We start from the raw sequence: 18,806 nt of genomic DNA, 5'->3' as shown, positions 1-18,806 counted from the left end.
TTAACAACAAACCGAAGCGCATGCGTGAGGTACAGCTAGGTTTCGTTTAAGCTGGTAATACACGTCTCGAAACTAAGTTTTAAACTTTTGTTCTTTTCTGCTAAATTTGTTCTCCTATTATCAAGCACAAAAATCAGGGATAACCGAGCACACTTTGAGATTGGAGAAAATTACAAGAAAAATTTACCGATATTTGGCATTCAAAATGGCCGCCATCCCCAGCATAACGATATTTGTCATTCAAAATGGCCGCCATCTCCAGAATATCATTAAACGATTCAAATTTTGTGTTTCTGGTGATTTAGAGAAGGGCGTAAAGAACCTCAATCTTATGCTGCGCCTATGACAAGCGTAAAATAAATGTTTTGTTGTTTAATGCGCCCTCCTGTACCCTTGTGCAATTCCTATAAGCACTTGTGGCAATGTTTTAATTCATATTAATTTATCATTTTCCATGTAATTCGGGAAATTGCTTTAGCTCACCGGGTCGTAACGTGATAGCAATTTCGGTAAACATGTTATCAAAACAAACTGAATATGCGAAACAGAGAGAGGGAAAACCTACTCTAAGAACGATCGGCTTAAATTGGTTTGGTAAAAAAATAAAACACTAAATTATTTACTGTAACCTTTCAGATGAGGATTCACTCAATTATTTTCATTTTGAAAATTAAAGAAGACGGAACTTCTCGGTCTAATAAACACTACATTTTAATAACATCATTTTGATGCACCATTTCTAACAGACAAAAAGTAGAACGGACATGTCTGTTTTTCATCTTCCTTTTTCATAATTGGTCGTTGGCGAAGCTTGCTTCAGGGAAAATATCGATACGAGTGAATCCAAAACAAGGCATCACTGGGATTTTACTGAAATGGGTATACTATATTCGTGCAAATATTATATCATGGATAAATGCTGCGAAAGAAGGATTTTTCATGGAAAAAAGAAAATATAGGAACAATGAAACTGATGTTTTCATTTTTTGTTCCCGAAAACAAGCGTACTTTCTTCGTTTTTCATCAAATGTATGTTGAAATACACACTTCATCTAGTCTTGCGAGCACAGCAAACGATGCCTAGGCCTGACTCAAGTTCAGTAGTAAATTTAAAAAGGTCATTATACATAAAAATCGTGCTGGCAAGAATTTTGACATGTTTTTGGACTAGAACAATAATAAGAAACTGTATTTAATAAAAGCGACAAAATATTATAAAAAACATCAAATGTTACTAACTGAACAAGCAAACGGTAGCTAGTTGTGTAAATTTGAATAGCGATGAGATATTTTGATATGAGCGTGTAACAGAATCTATTAAGGTCTGTTTGCTCAGAACTATAAATATTCCTATATTCCTTGTCGGGGACTCCGGGTTAATGGAAATTGAAAACTGAAAGGCGGAATGAAACTACGCCACTCCATAATGTCAAGTGACTAGGTCGCAATTGTCTCTGAGAGATATTTTAGAAAACCCACCACAACAGAGATTAGGCCGCGGGGAACAGCCTATATAGAAGATGCAATGGTATATGTGTTCATCTTGTGCGACAAAATTATATTTCTTGAGGTAGTATGCGAATCGAAAGTAGACTTAATTTAACTTTTACTCAAACTTTCCTGAATGAATCTTTCAACCATTCTGTTACAAAATCAACAATAAAAATCGGGGGTCACCAAGCAAAGTTCGGAACTAGCGAAACAAATAACGAAACATTTTGCGATATTTACAATTCAAAATGGCCGCCATGCCTGTGTTATCTCTATGGGGGAAAATTAAATTTGGATTTGTGAAAAACTGAGACAATTAAAGTTTTTCTTTCTCCAAGAGCTTTAAAATGAGCCCCCACAAGTGGTAGATCAGAAAATAATTGTAGAAATTTGAGAGTTCGGCCATCTGTCTCCAAGGCCCGTTCTTCTTAAGTAAACTTACGATGGTGATTTTACCCTGACAACCAAACAGTGAATTTTGACAGTGCAAATGCCTTCTGTGTAGTTCGGTATTTACGTTTTGTAATTTGAATCTCACAATTTTATGCATAAGCAATTACTACTCCCACATTATGTGATTTTCCATTGACAGCTTTAGAGTTACAAGTAAATGACCTTAATTAGTTTCGCTCCGCAGTGAAACAAAATAGGCGATGAACAGCTTATTATTTAGGATAAAAATGAAATAAAGAAACTAAGTTCTGCTTAATAAATAAATCGGGCGACAGCTTTGCAATAGAATAAAAGACAGCATGCACGCCCTAATAAATGAACACATTTTGGTTGTGGCAAAGATATTTGACCTTTGAACCCAACTTCGAATCCAATATCTTCCAAACGTTCTGATAAGTCTAATATAATTGCTTCCGAATTTGATTTGACACATTCCCTTCACAGCTGTCAGACGAATTTTAGAACCATTTGATAGAAAATTAGTACCGAATGATTAAAAAAGTATACTGACGTATGCCTGCATCTCAGTGAGCAATTTTGGTTCATTATTTCTGATATTGCGGCCCTTATTGACGTGGTCATGTAAAATGTTGACATCTTTGACAGCGCTCTTTGAAGTTGACAGGATGCAATGTTTTCTGTTGGGGACGACCCTAATCCTTCCCTTCAAGAAAACTTTGAAGAGCGAAAATTGGACGACGATATCATGACTTGAACTCCCCCTGATACGATAAATTGTCTTTATAGGTTGTTGGCAGTAAAAATCTCCCTATCGACTGTCATGCGCAAAAATGATACTAGTAATTTAAATCCGTTATCCTGTTAAGTTCATTTTCCCCATCAGGTCAAGTTGGTTAAAACACGGTCCCTCCACAATCTTTGGGGACCGTGGTTAAAACTAGTAAAACATAACATGCCCGATATGATGCCTTTCAACAAAAAATGAACATTTGAAGACCCCTGAAAACATAGACACTGTAAACATGATATAGCTGATATAATATACCAAGCCAAGTGGCTAAATGCTCTAGGTTTTGGCTCAATGCCGCTTTTTACTGACTTGACAGATGGGGAAGTGATACTGTCTGGCAGGGAAACGGTTAAAGTTGCGAAGTAATTGGGATTTTGATTTGTAATATGTCTGACACATGTCAGGTCTATTGCTCGGTTTGAGATCTTAAGCATTCTATATAATCACACCTTTTGTCGAAACATAATGTTAATGGCGTACCTGTAACGGATTTTTTTTCTCTCTCTTCTTTTAAATTACAACAGCTGACATTGTCTGACAACTCAAGACTGATTACATCAACGGAGGAACGTGCAAGAAGACACTATTTTCCCCGGCTGTACTTGCATGGTACGCAGAGACGCGGTGACAACTGCTTATACAGTGAACCCATTGTATCCTTTAACGCATTCATCTGCATCGTGTACTTTTAGTACGTTTACCGAAAATCAATAAAATATTAGATTTTCGTCGACAGCAAATAAAAAATACATGTTTCAGCAAATCAACCAATCCGAGCGGAAGTTTTATGGGCAAAATTTGACAGTCTGTAAAATCGCAAATATCGAAAGGTCTCGTTTTAGTTATCCGGTAAACCTATTTTGCCTGCGTGTGCAGAACCAAAATTTCAAACGTTCCGCGGGCCATATTTATAGTCTTTGTCCCGCTCGGACTTAAATCGCTGAGTCGTTGCATGCGCTTCTCTCTTTCAGGGTCCTACCCAACTATAAATGATACAGTGCGTCGAATTTTCAGGCAGCTATTGCAATAGGCTCGTAAAAAGAATATTGTTATCACACGGGATGATATCGTCATAATTTCTCTTAATCAATTTACAGAAGGGCAGTTTATAAGCTATTTGTTGCATTATTACGTCTTCAAAGTACCATATGGACAGAAGAAGTTAAAAAATCACAATGTTCTGATACTATTTTAATTATTTCCACGTGAAAAATATGCGATTTTAGTCCGGTGAGCTCGCTGACGTGTGCCCAGTCACAGACCGTGGAAATTTCTGAGCTCTGCACTCAGTGTGCTTGTAATGACGTAATTTCTGAAATTACGTCATCTTGTCATGCTGTGCGGGGCTCACAGCCAGCTCAATAAATGCACACCTAAAAATCAACACGACAGAAGCTCTACGTATACATGAAATGAAATTCGATATTCGAATGACGATGGGTAATTTATGTTACACGAAATGTTGTATTCGAGGCTGCAGCAGCCAGAGTCGCTTTTATCATCCTGCTGGACTGCGCATGTACACTATACGTCACAACGACAGTAATCCCGGCTCGTGCCGTCACCTGCAGTGAAAACCTTGGGCGGTGGATGATATATCATCGAAACCTTTTTTGTCTTCATGATTGGGAATTTGAATTATCTGACACCTAATCTTGTGAGAAACCTTCATTTGAGGTTTAATTTGGATCACGCGCAGTGGTATTAATAGCTACTGATTCAAATGGTCGTATCTCTCGCCTCGAAGCTTTCCGTCAAATCCGCCTAACCACGACAATCCGGGGGAGGGGCAGGCCCAGGGGAGATGCAGGAAATTGAAAACAGGAACATGGCATTGCTTTTCCGATAAACGCAGGAAAGAGGATCAATTCCACATAAAATTTTCCATAAAAGTAACTGATATCTCGTCATGCTTCTGGAAGATTACGTCAAAAGATTTTTTGCATGCAAGACGTAATTTATATTTGTCTTTGAACCAATGGTCTTGCTGATTTCCTGTAAAAACAGGATTAACAAGAAAATTCCATTTTTACTCTTATCGTGCTTATGTTCGAGAACTGCCACGATATTGAAGCATATCGTAGGGTATTGTCTCTTTCTTTGAAGACGCTAGGCAAATGCCCTAGCCATTGCTACTATATGGATTTTATTGAAAAATAAAGAATTTTGCCAAGGTCCGATTTGATAGTTTATTTAAAATCTTAAAAACAAGAAAAGAAATTATTTTCCTACCAAGAGATCAAAACAAATGGATTGTTATTCTACGAATTTTTCTGAAACTGAGAATGTTAATATTTGTGATTTTGGACAAGCTTTACCAATATAGTATAATGCAGGTTAATGCTTAGCAACCGTTAGGTTGCGGCCTTCAAGCTCCCAATGTGGTGGTTGTCACTTTATTTATTTATTTATTTATTTATTTATTTATTTATTTATTTTTCCTATTTATTTATTTATTTATTAGTGTTTTATTTCTTAATCATTTAATTTTTTCTTTTTCATTTATGTATGTATGTATGCATGCATTTATGTATGTTTGTATGTATGTTTGTATGTATGTATGTATGTATGTATGTATGTATGTATGTATGTATGTATGCATGTAAATTTTATTTTATTTTATTTATCCATTTATTTCTTTTTGTGCGGTGGATTAAACATGTAACGGTTTAAACGTACACTGTACAGTCAGCGACATGTACATATTCGCCAACGCAGTGACTTCATCAGACGAGAGAAACGAAGAAATATTGATGGATGGTAAACAGTTCACAGAAAAGAATTTCGGTAAACACGAATCAGGAAGGTGTGCTGTGTGGGCAGAGGGCCGTATCCATGGCAACGGCATGAAAATTCGATACCTATCGTGCGCATGACTCACAGACTATAAAACGCATTTGTCCGAGAAAATATCTCGTTTAAGTGTTTGTTACTGTACACACAGCGTTATTTGCTGACGATAACTGAAAAGGGGGTCGTCTAGCCAAGCGGGAAAATGATGTCAGCCAAATTCCAAACATGGAACAAAACTGACCATTGTTTCTTTGACATATTTCTAAAATTACCGTCATAGAAAAAAAAATCAAACTCCAAAAAAATGACATTTTCCGCCATTAATAATGACAGCCGTGTGTTGATTTTTGTCAAAATGGCACTCTAGCTCCGAGGCAACATATCGTGACTCAGAATAGAGACACATTTGTCAGGAAACTGTCTGAGCAAATGTGAGGGCTTTTACACACCTTACGCAATTAAGGTACCGTATCTGTAGTCAGGCTGACATTAGATCACAAATAATACTCCATCGACCTCAGTATAATTACACACATGTTTACCCTTGTTTTGAAACCTTATCGACGAGCATAAATGCAATCGATCAAAAGCGACACGTTGTGAATATTGCACAGGGTCCAATATTTTATATGCTAAGCCAGAAATTAAGGCAATACATCATATCTTGTACATTTGAGTTTCGTCGCAAATGAAGAAATTGAACGAGTGATTCCGTTCATTCACTCAAATTTCTCGTTCAACGGCGTTTGCCTTAAAGCAATCTTTTTAAAGTGTTGAGCTTATTCAAGAATATTTGGATTTATATAGTGGATGGGGCGTGCAGCAGTACTCCTTGTTAAGTAAACTGAGGGTATACAGCACACGTACGGGTACATTGACCATATGCTAGATTACAGTCCCTCCATTGACTATGGCAAGACAAGGCAAACGGTCGCTTGTTGAAGACCCAAGTCTCAATAAGATCGGCTGAATAGGCTGTTTAAACGTATTCAGCTGTATAGTGTATTTAACATTCTTCTTTCAGTATGTCAGGTATCCTTTCTACAACAACGGCTTTTTATCCTTTCAATTAATTTAATTACGACACCAATAAGCCCGTATGTTCAAGGTAGGGGATGGATTCATAGAGGGATAAATTTAACCAACTTTCGCTTTTAATAAAAGCATACTGGGATGTAAGTTCAGGTTTTGCGTTTAGGATCAACCTTGGTAAAACTCGAAAATGTTACCAGGATTCCCCTATTTATATTATTCGTGTTTCTCGAGCTGATTTAATCATTTTTGTAACTCAGACAAAATGGCTAGAAGGGTACCCATCAAATGCCGTCACATTCAACACAAACAAGAAATACGAACAATATGAAATATACTATGTTGAAGATGAAATAGAGAACACATTCTTATGATAGATTAAACTTCTAAAGCCAATCTCCGGAAACTGGAAATTGTATAGTTTACACCTAAACCTTTCACAAATGTTACAAATAAAATGTCCAGACATGGAAAAATGTAAGAAAGGCATTTCCTTACATGCTATGTATGTTTAGAGAGATCTATATCATACGGACTGAATTTTAAATTTTGCAGGCAACATGAAAATACATAAATACATCAGTTTCTGTACTTTTCTGCGTCGATACGGATTGAAAGAAATCTTGTTCAGTTTGGCGGAGCGGTAATTACTCTTCTTAAAAAGTCAAATTATTTCACATTATTTGTATGCCCGTTTATTCATTTTTAACCTTTTCCTAAATGGGCTTCGATAACCCTCCTCTAGCACGATATAAATCAATAAATTAATACAAGCAGCAATAATTTATGGAATATTATATGGCACTGGGATATGTGTGAACAGTAAATTATGCAAGGAATGTGTGTTGAATGTCTGTATACATGTATATGACTGTATGACTCACAGACATATTGCGAGGGAAGTGGCGCGTTTTGAGTCAGTGGAGAGAAAATGGAGTCTTTGTTTTGCGTTCAGGTCGGCGTCGAAGCTCTACGGTTGAGTCGCGTTGACCCTTGGCTCACTTTTCTCTGAAATGAGCAGACACCTGGCTGATATTTACGGTGGGGGTTGAAATATATATATGTCATATTCTTGGTTGTTGTTGTTTTTTGTAACGACTGAGGTGAAAAATGTCATTCTATGCACTTCATCTCTGACTTCAAACGATTATTCAAAACAAACTTTATGGTAACAGAGCTAAACATCAGGTGACGTCAGATAACAGTTTTCTATAAATATTATAATCCGCTTTTTAATTTTTTTTCGCGCTTTAACGTGCATATGATGCATCGCTATTGTAATTGGATTAAGCTGCCGCTTCCTTTCATGCAAATAGATAGTGCAAAATACGGACGTTGAAAACAGTATGCTACTATAAACATCTTGAAAATACGATTTTTACATCATTTTGTTCAATTTTAGTTTAAGAACAAATGCAATTGAAAATATGAGTGAATGTTTCCAGTGGATGGGGGTCCTTTTATTGTTTCCGTGTGCATCAGTGAGTGGCATCGTATCGTGTGTCGCGGTGAACGCCCGGTGATGTTATATACTGGCGGCGTCATCCATTATGGCGCTGAAAATGTCGATTTGAAATATGCCAATTATTTCAAAATCAATGGCACGAACGACATTATGCGCGCAACAGGCCGTTGATTCAAGGTCAAACGAGATAGATAAATAGATATGATATGAATGCATTTACTGAAAATGATTTAAAATGCTCACTACTTACAAAACTCAAGCATTGAAAGGTTCAATTTTAGTAAAGTTCCACAATTTTAACTGAACATATTTTGATGTAAATGCAGTTTTCGTTCTCTTATTGTAGCTCACACGACAGCCGTTAATGCATTATTGATATATTTAAAGAGCTCATGAGGGGCATATGGTCGTCACGTGTTTACCGTGTCATAGGGCAACGGTCGCTGCTTAGCGATATGCCAAATTATAAGCGAGCGACATTTACTTAATAAAAAGTGCGGCACACCATCTTGTGACGGCATTTTTCAACTGGCGGAATTTCAAAGTGGGTGTGTCATTGAGACGACGCTTGTTACCAAGGTAATGGAATATACCGAGAATTATGAGATTCTTGGCAAATAACTTAAGACTTTGAACACACAGAAATGTGAATGACTCGTATCCGAACGGACACATTATGGGCGTGTTTGACAAACTCGATACAACCATTAACTGTTACATGTGCATTATCGACGGAACACTTTATGACGTAACGTGATTGTGTTCCAAAGAACGCTGCTGTTATTTCTTATCCCGAATGCGAGGCATTGTTCCCGTTGATCGCTGTGCTATGATGAAATACTATCTTGCCAAATAAAGACTTTAATCAATGGACTATAAAGTGATCGTTTTACGATATCATCCTATAAGGATTGAAATTCCCTGTTAGTTTAAATTCCGTCTAGTCCGAGCAGGCAATAGTTGATATCAGAGACAATGAGTATTTGTGAAATTGACTATACATCTCTTAGCTGTAACTTTTGATTCATTTTCGATTGTGTTTTTGTTGTTCAATACAAGTATACTGTGTTCGACGTGTAAATATATTACAGCTTGTATTTGTACTGCATTTCTGATGTTAATAGACAGCTGATTTTTATACATTTGTCAACAATAACATTGCATGCTGTATTCGACGCTTTGAAATTGGAAAGTTTATACTTGAGAGATTTCAAAACAGCCTTTGAGAAGAAAATGACAACATATATTCGTTTTTTATAAAACAAGAATCTGGTGAAAATATTCAAAGGTTGCAGCGGCTGTCCCTAGCATTTTAAAGGGCAGTCTACCCCACCCACCCTCACCCCAACCAACCACAGCTCATATGTTGGCACATAATCCAAGAGAAAGCCTTTATTGAAATATCCAGTTATGTTTTCAGCCTTTAAACAAGATCATATATCAAAAAACGTCGAAACCACAATAATGGCCTTGACGACTAATGATATGAGTCTTATCAAGAAAAAAAAAGAAATCACTGTGTCCCTCGCGAGAACCCCTTCAAGGAACGAGGTCTGTTCATTTCACGGCGAATTTCCTAGAAATTCATTCTCCCTCTATCAGCAGCGATCCATTTCCCGGTTGTAATACGTTGGGTATTATTGCTGTAATTACCTGTCCGGTAATTTGATTCAGTATCGCCATGAGACTTCCGCATGTGAGCAAAGTGGGAGAGTGTAAAAGTCGAATAAGGAATCGACCATTTGATTTAGAGGGTGATGTAGCATTGCTGTCGGAGGAGCAAAAAATGTATGGCTCGAGGGAAAGTTGAATCGCAGATGTTGTCATTAAAAATAGGAAAGCTACCCGATGCCGAACACAATTTTTTAAACCAGAACACTTGAATTTGATTCATCCATAACTGCCGCCATTTTGAGACCCATTGTTAGTACACGCGGCAAAGTCTACTCAGTGTTGCGTTGGTTGTATTTCGTTGAAAATTTTAGACGCTTATCCCATGCTCAAAAAAGGTAGATATTTGGGCCGTAAAGGGTTTCCGAAACTATAGAAGCCTAAATCGCTCAAAAAATGTCACAAATAGACCAGTACCTCTGACTTGCTCATCTAATAGTAACATTTACGAAATTTGCAGAGGAAACGCTATACCATTTTTTTTTTTCAACCTCCCAAATTTCAAATGGTTCGTCCCCTCACCCTGGCGTTCCTTGGTGAATACATTCCGTAATTCTTTATACTTAATTTATTTTACGGGGCAGATTCTTGCCTCGAGGTGATTACAAATTAATAATCGCACTTAATCGTAACGGTTAACGGTCCTTCGAAAGTCAGACAACGATCTGAAGATATGACTTGCTGACGAATGTTTGTTGGAGACTGCAGGGAAAGGTGCACCTTACCCCGGAGAGAGAGAGAGAGAGAGAGAGAGAGAGAGAGAGAGAGAGAGAGAGAGAGAGAGAGAGAGAGAGAGAGCGAGGAGACGGAGGGAGGGACTCCTGCAAATGTCGACGTGCTGAACTGAAAACTGTATCAATATTTATTTTGCCCACAATCTTCGTTCACTTAGTGGGACGGCGTAATTTGCTTGGAAATCGTACTATCACACCACAAGGTCAAGAATCAATGTCAACTGCATCGGTTCAATGCCAGTTTACGTCAACACGAGCCCAGAAGACTTGATTGATGGGATCAAGATGTCGGACTAGTGTCGTATTTTAAGAGATAAGTATTCCTTCTGGTCGAAATATCCACAGTGACCTACAAAAACCGACGCTGATTAGTTTGACGAATGGCGTTATAAAAACGAAACGGGGTCAGTTGTACTGATCTAAACACGGAGTCTCGTTTTCTTTCAACAAGAGTGACCCTATATATATATATATATATATATATATATATATATATATATATATATATATATATATATATATATATATATACATCTATATCTCGATTAAGCATTGCGAAACGATGGCAGAAATATTTTCATCGATTTCAATGATTCTTTGCTGACACTGTTTTGAGTCTAAACATTGCAGGACACGTGGAGGGTTATCGCTGCTTTGATAGTGATAAATGATGTTTGCTTGCCAACAATAACTCCACGGGTTTTATTACCGTGGATCGTTTTCTGCTGTCTTCGGTTAAAGGTCACATGGTAGAGAATCGCAGGCACGGATCACCCAACGGGTCAATGAATTCACGTTCCCATACTATAACCCGACAAGGGTGAGTCAGCCAGCCTTCAGTGTGCTTGGGCATTGGTCCAACAGTCTGCGAATGATGATCAGTGAGCGAAAACGACAGAAGGTGTTTATAAACGTACGGTGTCTTTCACCCGACCGCTGACGTAGAGCCTGACTAACATACCAGGAGAAAACACATACGGAAATAGCTGCTGTGACTAAAACGAGAAAAAGTGTCACAGCATCAGAGGACGTCGTTCCGTAGCTATAGAGATCTTATCTACTAGCTGGACGTTTTCTAGATAATGGTCAAGCACATAAGGCACGCGTCATGTTTACCGGTTATGTCTTCCCTCTATTGTGTCCACTTGCAAACTTTCAAGAACGTCAATTTTCCGCGAAGTGAGTTCGGGGCCTCTTTAATATATCTGTTGTTGAAAATGATGGAGGAACAAGCAACATATACCCGCTTTTCGAATTATAATGCATACGGTTACATAAAATCTCAAAGGTCTGCACTGTTGTAAATTGACCGTTTCCTTCTTCAAACTCAGATTATTTATTTTTATCCGTCACTGGCAATTTTACCGCCACGATATATCAAACTTGGCTCTGTTAAGGTCGCTGAACAACTTGTTTTATGCAGGCATGGGATACCTATAGGATCTCCATGGATACATGACAGTGAAGCAAACATTCGCAGTGTCTCAAGCCTTTTTCCCGACTTGCATTCCATCCGAAACTTAATACAAATATCCGTTAACTTCTAACATCAAGACCTGGCTATCATCCATGCATAAAATATTACATCGCGTGCATATAGGATATTACGTTTCATTACAGAATGTGAGTTGCCCTTCTTCCCGCCACGACGAACTCTCATGTAATATTATCATTTGATACCCTCGGTGCAGGCGCAGTGGGGACGTATGGAACGTGTCCTCCATTTATAACTACGTCCGGTCAACACAGTGTGTACAAATAATACAACTCTACGGGGCAGTTGTATTGTGAAAAATGTTACCTGTCATTTTGATATATTGACTTCTGTTGCCATGCACACCATCCGTACCTTTTTTTGCTATAATCCGGTTTGGGTTTTAGCAAATTCCGCGGTTTGGCCTGACATATTTCTGCGACGAATGAGTCGTCACGCCCAACACCATGCAGGGTCGCTAGGGCGGGGACATGGACAGTCCTCGCGATGGCCACACACAATCCGAGGTTGTCCAGAGAAATTCTGTACACCTAAGCGGTGTACACAGACTGACCTCGCGGCAGACAGGCCTGTCTTTGTAAACATCTGAGGGTGATTGTCACTACACAGCTCGTGTATTATCATGTCTCGTCCACGCAAACTGGTATGATTGTATAAATATCGCAGAATAATCTCACCCAGTTTTTTAATTCATAACTTGAGACATTTTTTGAAAAAGCTCACGTTCATGACCACTTTTATTGTTCTCGCTTTTATGTTCACAGTGCCCCATGAACTCATTTGTCATGCACGTATTTACATACCCATGTCGTATGGCGAACAATAGGACCTTGTCTTGGAGAAAATTGTTATGCCCACGCACGCTCACAGTCTTCGGCCTTCATTGAAGAAACCGGTCCATAAGCTCCTGAGAAAATGCCCCACTGTCTGTAAACGCTGCCTGTCCCCGTACATGTCGTGTGACGAGTCTTACAAAGTCCCGCTTCCGATGCACAAAAAATCTCCTATTTTTAGATAATCGATGTTTCGATCGATTCCTTGACGGCAAACGCACACATTTTTGTCGGTGTTTAATGCGCTGATACCCTTAACAGTACTCGTAGAACATGATACGAGTCGTAGTAGCTAAAGTATGTATGATATGACTGGAGAGAGAAAGGGCGCGTCAGTAATTCTGAATTTGGAATGGATCGTACAACTTGCAATGCATCTTACCTGTAACATTGACTTGACCATGAAGACACCCTTCGCCGCCAGACAACGAAGCGATAACGACTTATCTATTCTGTCTGTCCCACAGCCGGCCGATCACAATAGGTGTATGCCTATGCACGGAGAGCGTCCCGACGGATCCACTCGCACTGAACCACATACGATTGATTGCTATATTGTGCCAGACGGTCTCTCGCTGTTCTTTTTATGATCGCTCCTTTCAGGCGAAAACCACACACCCAGAACACCTTCCCGGTTCCTTTGTCGCTCGGCTGTCCCTCAAAACGAAATAGTCTACCTCCGTATACTTTCCATATTGGGCACGAATGTGACGTTTCTCAGCGGACGTACAGCGGTGAGATGCTCCCCTCTAACAGGCCTGCGCTCAATAGCTGCACCCAAGAGGTTATGACTCTGCCACGCAGCCAATCGAAACCTCTTACACCGCTCAAGTAGAGGGCGCTATTGTGAAAGTAACAGGTGTCGAGGTGACGTTCCCTACTCCAACAGGGTGCCAACTTTCCCTGGAATGTATTGCATTGTCACTTTGTCAAAAACACGTTCAGAAGTTGTTCCCCTTCACTTCATGTGCGAAATTGCTGGCAAAACTTCTTGACAACTATTTTGTGAAATTGGATGTCGTCATGGTGACATTTTAGAAGTGTTTCTTTTTTCTGTTAATTATTGCAATTGAAAAGTTTCTTGACTGAAATGTGGATTTTTGCAAATTTGGTGCAGATTTTCAAAAATGACATTCCTAAAATATTTATGTATGATAAACAGGCTGATGTTATTAGGATTCTAATAAAGTTGCAGACGACTTCAAGAAGAACACGTGCCATATTTTCGAAAATTCATGTTCTTCCTCCATGTTCTCTACATCCCAAAATTAGAATGTGACCTAACACTCTTCAACATTTTGAAAGCAAGACCTGGTTGACGTCTGATGCTGGGATAAAGACTTCAGCTGCCATAAATGTACATTTGATTCGGTAGATTATTTCGTCGACTATCAACCATTCAAATGTTAAAAAAAATCAGCCATATTCTCGGAAAAGGACGTTCTTTCATCATTTCCGAACCCCTAGCGTGTTATAGATCCGAGGCTTCGATTTGCTTCTTTACCCAAGATTCAAATCTCAGTTGAAAGTCCATCTAATAGAAAATAGATGCATTATATATTCTTTCTTTCCCAATTCATTACCTTTTAAAACGTCTTATGTTTCACAAATGTCATCACATTGTCCCTGAAAGTGATCATCAACAAGGATAAAATACAGGAGAACACAATGGTTGACGATGGTGTGAACTAGACCAAGCAGAGAAGCGGGTCTGACGTGTGAATAAGTCTTAAAGGAAAACTGTTAGTTTCTTGGCACTCCTTCGGTGCAAGACCTCACGTATGGGAAAACGTGTGGAACATAGTGCATACCTTGCTCAACCAATGAAAAATTGAACGATAGGTGTTAACGAGCAATGCTGATAGAACGCATTCATCAGACCCTCCCGAAGGTCTATTATGCAATTAAGCCCTGAAATTTGCATTGTTCACTTTTTGCAAATATATCAGACACGGTTTCCATTCAGTTCCGTAGATAAGTGAAACGCTATTTGTCTATCTTTGAAGCTCACGGTAATCCTATGTAAGATGGTAAAATGACAATGAATTTGTCTCACAACCTCTTTCGTGAACAACATTAGTAAAAGGACATATGACTTTCTGCTTCTTAGCTCCTTTTCAACTGTGTTAGCCTAGCTCGTTACGCCTGATAAATGTTACCAAAATAATGGAGGTTTTCTTCGAGCACGGAGCTAAACCGGTGTTAAAAGGAATAAGGCTTCCATAAGACACTGGCAAACGATCAGAATTATGATCATAATGTATGTGTGAGCATCTGCCTCACTATTCGATGTCATTCTCGTTGGAGTTGAAAGGTGAGAGCGGGGGCGCCCTAATATCATGGAGCTGGAAACAGTCTCCTTCCAGCTCCATGCAAATGCATGGGAACCACATAGGCTCTGAATGCTCGCTCCACGGTTTATCGGGTAACTAAAGTCGGTATGCCCGTTATGTCCCAAGACCGTAACACTTTTGATCGGTTACCGATCAACTTAATCTGCTAATGGTGTTCACAGATTAGATAATTAGCATGTACTTGTTAGGTAATCCAAGTGATCATGACGTTGATTAGCAGCATAGACCCACGTTTTTAGAGTCGAGGATCTATAGTTTCTCGACTGTCTATGGTCTATGTTAGAATCTGCTAATGTTTTAAAGGTTAAAACAGAATAAATAATGGCATGGAAAGTGGCAGATAGAAGATAAAGTCGTGACCAACTGGTAGAATCCCATATTGTTAATTCTAAATATGCATCTTCGCGGATGGCAGTGAACGATAACAGACTCGCTTATTTGACGGAACCCTGAAGAAGCCCACTGAAGGTCAGACAAATGGGGAGAGAGAGAGGGGGGAGAGGGAGGGACGGGGGGAGAAAAGCAATGTTTTGATGTTGAAGAGAAGGCGATTATACTGCAGTACCTCCACTGTTACTTTGTCCAACTGTGTAGCTAAAATGACGCTCAGTGACCAAACAGAGTGTGCGTTGCAGTACCTGTATGTTATCTACTTATATTGAACTGTATGAAAGCAAAAATACAACCACTACGCCTCCACAAGCGTTACCACGGTACTCCTTACACTCCCGTCAGGGATAAATTTGAATGAAAAACAAACGTGAGACATCGCCCCTCTTGTATGAAAGAAAAAGTCACGCTGCTTCTTAGCATCAAAGCTTTTGCTCTCGTAACACTGAAATGCTCTGTTAAGTTTTTCACACTGTGCGTGTCACTGCAATAACGTTCATCAATGTTAGAGTCGGCGCTTTCGTTAGCGCCATCTGTTGACTGACTGAGGCACATGCCACTGATATTAACTGTTAGTCCATTATTATCGTGACTTCACATCGAAAAAAACTTTTACTAGTTGTCTGTAACGCTGTAACGTATAAAGTAAAATGTTCATAAGAAGTTTTCCTTTTTTTCAACTATGGACGACGACTACTACCAAATGTGATACCAAGCAAGGGGCAGGCCTTTATCATTTCTCTCTCTGACCAAATTGACCAGTGTGCACAACTTTCAAAACAGGAACAAAGGACTAAAATCGCATACTAACAGTGAAATTCAATGTCAACAAGCATTTATGCGAGAACCAGAGATTGAGGACTGCTCACTTGAACTCACAGAGCCAATATTTACGACAAGACCGTTAACCAGGTATGCATATGATCTGACGTAGTCGTGTACAGAGTTTACTGGGCGGTTTGAATGGTCTACACGCTGGAACCTGATGCCCGAGTTCGGCAACAATGGATAGGATTGTAAAGTGATCGCGGAGAGACTTATGAGAAGCTGAAATTGAAGTGTTGGCAACACTTTCACTTCAATTTCAGCTGTCAATTTGGTCAGAGATAGAAATGATAAAGGCCTGCCCCTATGCTTGGAACATGCGATAGGCAGTTTTTTGATGTTGAAGAGAAGCCAATTATACTGCAGTACCTCCACAGTTACTGTATCCAAATATGAAGCTATGACGCTCCAATACCAAACGTCTGTACGTTGTTGTAAATAGTAGAATGAACTGTTTGAAAGCAAAAGTACAAGTACAATCGCTGCGCCTCCATAAGCGTTAACACAGTACTCCTTACACTCCCGCCAAGGATACATTTGAATGCAAAACAGAAATGTGAGACAATGTCCCTCTTGTCTGAAAAAGTCACGCTGTTTCTTAGCATCAAAGCTTTTAGTCTCTCATTGCAACACTGAAATGCTCTGTAAGTTTTTCACACTTTGCGTGTCTCTGCAAGAACATACATTCATTTTATGCATATAAGAGAACGCTTCTCTAGCGCCCTCAGTTGACCGAGGCACGCACCTCTCACAAACTTGTATCTGTTTGACCATTGTTCTCGTAATTCCACCTCGAACAGAACCTTTAATAGCTGTCTTTACAAGAAGTTTTCCGGGCATTAAGAAGAACATGGTTTTTTTCCTATCGCGGGACGGTGGCAAGAACTTTATGGTATGTGATCATGCAGGTGTTTTTTGTTTTGTTTCGTTTTTGTTTGTGCTATATTGATTTAAAAGAAATACTCGTTCTGATACGATATCGTATAAAATTGTTGCGAAAACGGCAGTGCAAATTTGCAGCCAAAACATTTTTCGTGAGTATGCAGTTATTGACAATACAGTCATACTACATTTAAATTCTTGCTCCTGGTTGGCGCGAAACTCGAAATAGCCAGATGCGTCGTTCATCGATGACGAGAAAATAAGCGATATTTCCAGGATGTTTGACCATAGTCTCGGGGTTTATGGTTTAATCTTACAAACTTGTCACTGGTAAATGAATCAGAAGACACCGTCCAACGACGATGAGAACCAGCGATTGTACAGTTATTAGATCGCTCTACCACAAACAGTGGAAGCCAGAACTCTTCAACTGTCTATTGTTCGAGTCCGAAACGATACGATCAGCCGTTCATGTTACATGTTGGCTCATGTTCATGTCGGTCTGAAACACGCGAGTTTGATCCCCTCATGTATTTTTGTCGGATCGTAGATATTTTAACCAACTCCAATATACTCTTTACTTGTCATTAGTTTTGTCGAACGACATGACAATGCAGTTTTTAGGATGTGGTTTCTGTGCGCTGCATGCTCTCCAATTTTAGCAAAACCTATCCTGTCGACACGCCTCGAAAATGATAGACCTTTGCTCACACTTTCCTCAAGGAGACTTTCAACTATTCTCCTACCAAATCAAAAATAAAAATCAGGGGTTACGGTAGCCGTTGCGATTTTGGTACTATGGAAACAATTTACCATAAATTTTACCGATATTTGATATTTGATATGTTAACTCCCATGGGGGAACATATTAAATTTTCGATTTCAAAGAGTTACAAAACAGAGGAATTTTCAATCAAGACTAAAATTCGGCTGTTCAAAATAACATCCCCGCCTCATACAGCGGCTTTGAATTCGAGGACATTTAGTGAAACCACATTTTGAGCATATAGATTGGTGAGCCTCGAGCAACACATATACCACAGGAGGAAGTTACTGGGGACGTTGGCGCATTTTATTCTTACTTTTTTTAATTTTTTGATGTGTTTATAACAAAATCAATGGCCCAGACAGTGATAGAGTACAAAGTCGCAACATGTTTGTTGCAACTAGTTTCCTCTCCACTAATACATACAGTGGTAATAAAATTATCAATTTAGTTTCATATCTAGGTATTCCCATCCATCTATCTATCTATCTATCTATCTATCTATCTATCTATCTATCTATCTATCTATCTACCTACCTACCTACCTACCTACCTATCTATCTATCAATCTATCTATCGATCTATCTATCTGCCTGCCTGCCTGCCTGCCTGTCTGTCTGTCTGTCTGTCTGTCTGTCTGTCTGTCTGTCAGGCCTCTGATTCTTTCGACAGTATATCTCATATCATATATTTTTATTGTATGCCCTCAACGGTCTGGCAAAGCAAACCCTGAAAAACACGTAGAAAAACCAGGATGTTCACGCCAGCTCGTTGGGGTGGATTACAATTGAAGACAGTCACTGCGTAGCTGACGAGGTACTGTGAGATAGTCTATGACTCCTTCTAAGATTAAACTTTCTGTTCCGAGGCG

The 18,806-nt window shown here is 39.1% G+C and overlaps 1 protein-coding gene across 1 annotated transcript in view; it reads right to left on the bottom strand.

Annotated features, from left to right (window-relative positions):
* Window positions 1–13,551, bottom strand: part of LOC139119001 (MFS-type transporter SLC18B1-like) — a 37,132-nt gene extending 23,581 nt beyond the window's left edge. Inside the window, exon 1 of the mRNA XM_070682610.1 lies at window positions 13,101–13,551. The gene's annotated coding sequence lies outside the window, so the exon portion shown is untranslated. The remainder of the gene's footprint in view (window positions 1–13,100) is intronic.
* Window positions 13,552–18,806: the final 5,255 nt, after the last annotated feature.

The sequence above is a fragment of the Ptychodera flava genome, chromosome 19, assembly GCF_041260155.1.
Source record: "Ptychodera flava strain L36383 chromosome 19, AS_Pfla_20210202, whole genome shotgun sequence".
Classification (NCBI taxonomy): domain Eukaryota; kingdom Metazoa; phylum Hemichordata; class Enteropneusta; family Ptychoderidae; genus Ptychodera; species Ptychodera flava.
This window is presented reverse-complemented; position numbering and strand designations above follow the sequence as displayed.